This window comes from Dipodomys spectabilis, unplaced genomic scaffold (assembly GCF_019054845.1).
Source record: "Dipodomys spectabilis isolate Male_0828 unplaced genomic scaffold, ASM1905484v1 ptg000154l, whole genome shotgun sequence".
Taxonomy (NCBI): domain Eukaryota; kingdom Metazoa; phylum Chordata; class Mammalia; order Rodentia; family Heteromyidae; genus Dipodomys; species Dipodomys spectabilis.
In genome coordinates, this window is record NW_024870831.1 from 548,043 (window position 1) to 552,219 (window position 4,177).

The following is a 4,177-nucleotide window of genomic DNA, read 5'->3' on the forward strand; positions in this document are numbered from 1 at the left end:
CATATTGAAAAAAATAAAAACATGAATGATTTATACCAAATTTCAAAACATACTATATGTTATACAAAGGAAATGCAATTAACATGCATTTCATAATTTAGTAACATCATATAGTATGAAGAATCTGATTAACTGATTCATAAAAATCAATACAATGCAGATAAAACTTCCAATATCTCAGGGGTCAAATTAGCAGAATAATTTCCATCTATGATGGTTGTTTTGCAAATTATCCAGCCCTATCCATCCCACAATTGCAGAAGGCTTTTCCTGAGAATGTCCAGAAACCTGTCTACTGTGAGTACTCAATGGAGACCTGGTCCCATTCTCTATTATTCAGACATGTGATAGACTGAATATCTGATAACTTGCCAAAGACACAATTTGGGAATGGCTTCCAGTAATGACATTTTAGTTCTCAGAATAAAATGGAAATTGAAGACAGTGGGAAATTCTACCAGATCCCGGAAAGATTTCTATTATTGTGCTAAAACTGTCCCTTCTACTTACACTTGAACAAACTGCAGCAATTGTCACTCCAACCACATGTCCAAAAAATAGTTTTCCAAATATTGACCTGTTTTCATGTTAGCAAATCAAGACATTCTATTGTGGCCCTGTTTTACTTAAACTATCTGCTCTGGTATGCCCAAGAGATAGTTGACCTTAACAATTTCTAAAATTTTAGGTCATCACACAATCACTTCATAGCCCTTAAACATTAAAAATACATATCCATATTAGTCTGCATTACATACTTATGATGGTTTTTCTTCATTTGTCATGTTATACTTATTTGTGTATCCCAGGGCTTAGTTCTGTAAACTTCTTTCTCATGAGTGTTACCACTGAGTACATGTAATTATTTCGTTTTTTTATCTTCAGCTCTGTTCTTTCTTTAATTCAAGTCCTTAATAGCATCATGTCTACTGACAACTCCTAGCTATTGATTTTAACAAATTCAAAAGAACCCAAAGTGAGCTTTGATTCTATCCCTCATTACTATTTGTTTAATTGATAATTCTTCTAGTTGCCTTGTCAAAATATCTTGGAGTCATTTCAGACTGACCTACTATTTCACACCTCATATGTAATGTATGAACAGGTTTTGACAAATTAACTCACAGAATATTTTAGGAACCATAAATATATAGTATATGAGTACTAATACTATGCCTTAAATTTGTGGCCTTGGTTTTTTTTTTTTTTTTACTTTTCTTTTGTGCTCAGGCTGTCAAGTCTTCCATTTGAGCCACAGGTCCACTTTTAGCTTTTTGGTTCTTAGTTAAAGATAAGTGTCTCATGGTCCATTTACCTGCTCTAGCATGAAACTACGATCTTCTGTTTTCAACCTTATAAATACCTAGATTTAAACGCGTGCAACACTAAAACCACCCCTATTATATTTGAATTAAAAATAAGTTCAAAGAACGAATATTTGTGGTATTTTCAAATCAATATGTTTTCATTTACACATTGCCTTAAAAAGTTTTTGTTATTACAGCTCACTTATCAAGAAAGGAATGGAAAAATTCGTAACCAAGGAACCTTTGTATGTACCAATGCTCAAGCCTGCTAGCCACAATTTCTTTGCTGGGAAATAACAAAGGATTATATCGTCTACAGGGAAAACAAGAGAAAAAGCTCTTCACTGAAGTTGCTGAAAGGCTGATAAGGATGAGGACAAGCAACATTATCCAGAAAGTATCACAAAGTGTTTGCTGTGGATAAGTGTAGCCAATCTTAGAGGATGATCATAATGATGAGGGGAATATTTGAAGGTGATTACAGAGGTGTACTTTCTTGAAGATTTATATTTATAGCATAGTTTGTATACTGTTAAAAATGAGACAGTTAACGATAGGGATGTTGTCATTCCTTGTATCATTCACAGTATAATATTAAAACCAGGTTTATACATGTAGTATTTATAGTAACTATAGAATATCACTAGTTATGCATATATTATAAATATATCATTTATATGTTATGTAATATAGTATATTACATATATTATGCACACATAATTTAATTTTTCTACTTGTCTGTCCAGGAATTAAACTAGCAATATCTTTGAAAATGGATAGAAAGTAGGGTCTTTACAATTTCGATTGCAACATAGAGTTTTACCCAATTAGAAGTTATTTATTCTGAATTGGTTTAGAAATGGAATATCAGAATATAATTGAGCTTTCAAAAATCATTATGTAAAAACATGCCAAGGATGGAGTTAAAAAACTATAACCTGATTCATGTATGTAATTCCAGCTACTTAGGAGCTGAGATCTGAAGATAGCTATATGAAGCCAGTCTGAGTGAAATGGCTCAGGGACAACACCCAGTCTGAGTAATGGCAGAAAAATAAATTATGTGACTAAAATATAGATATATATTTATTTAAATAAAGTTGTCATTCCTTGTATCCTTCACAGTATAATACTAAAATGTTTAATGCATATATTATTTATAGTAGTGGTAGACTATCAGTAATGATACATATATATGTATATATATGATATATAAATATATAACTTCTATGTTATGTAATAAAATACATTACATATATTATGCACACCTAATTTATACTGATAACACTAATATCCATTAAATTGATATATGTTTTAGAATAGGGAATAGATTTTTTTTTTGGTGCAACAAGGAAGTAAGTTGTCACAAAAATTATTCGTTTTGGATTGTATATCCATAGCAATCTATTCCCTGTGTATTGAGGGTACTGATTGATAAAAACCTGTGTTCATCAGCACAGGTGTCTTTAACACCAGGAATAATAAAAAAAACAGTGGAAGCTGAATGATGTTCATTCAGGTATTTCTTTAGAAATTAAACTGATCTACATTTGGTATGAAGATCACTTATGCTGTCATTATCCACACCCTTTTCATTTAAAAATATTTATATTCTGTATCAATGTTATTGCCCTTATTACCATAATTAGGGAGATAATGTGGATTCATCTGTTCCATAGCTCTTGAAAATTAATGAATGTGACAAAGAATATCTTCAGATATGGCTGGTGGAATTCTGGAGTTGAATTATGGGTCTCAACTGATCAGTCTTAAGAACTTGGGAAATTTGTTTGGGCTTCTTGCCTACTTTTGGTTTTAATAAAATACTTAATTCATTTCCTAACTTGAAGAACACTCATGAGCACTTAAATTACCCTATTGTAGGTTCAGTGCTTGGAATGGTGTCTGCAAATTGTGTAGTAGGTCCCAAAAAAGTCAGCTTCCATCAACATGGTCACAGCATCCTTCCTGAAGGCCTTAAGAAATATATACCCAGTTGATGTTAATATCTGTGAAAATTTGTCTTTACTAAAAAAAGTCTTATCTTCATATGAAACAATGAAAGCAATGTTGGGGTTGTCCTGTGGCTTTTATTCTGAAGGAGTTTTGCCTAAATTTCATTCTTACCCTATTAGTGATAGCAGAAGTATTCTTTAGTGCTACCCTTCATATTTCTAGTTCTGTGTTCCATTTGGAATACTATTGTAACTTCGTTTATAATCTTTATAGGGAATAAATAAACTACAACTGCTGAAGTTTTCAATAGTCAATGCATTACATTTTATGTGCTTAGTATTTTCCTGAAATTATTACCTTTGGATTATATATCCCTAACAAACTATTTTTTTATGATTTCTTTTATGATTTATATCGATTTCTTATGTGGTTCTCATATGACTTCTTAGAGATCCATAAATAAAACAGCTGAGAACAGGAAAAGAGTAGGTAAGAAGTCATAAAAATTACAATACTATTATGGTGCTCTTAATGGCTAAGTGTAAAGAATATGTAATAAAACTGTTGGAAGATTCATTTGTTTTTTTGCTATTCTCTCTCCTTTCTTTGTAGAAAGGTTCTCACTACAATGTTCCAAGTGGTCTGGACCTTTCAAGGCTTGTCTTAGAGACATAAGTGATGGGATTAGGGATATGTGTTCCCATGGCTGGCTTTTAGGAAGTTCACAATATAGCAATACCTATACACGTAAAGAAACTTTTGTTAGTGATGTGTATTCACTTCCTCAATAGCCACAATGTCAAAACATCAAATTACTAACAACTGGCATCACTAACACCTCCATAAATCAAAAGTAAACTAAAAGCTCTACTTCAAAAACCAACATCTAAGGCAATGTTGGAAATACAAGAAGA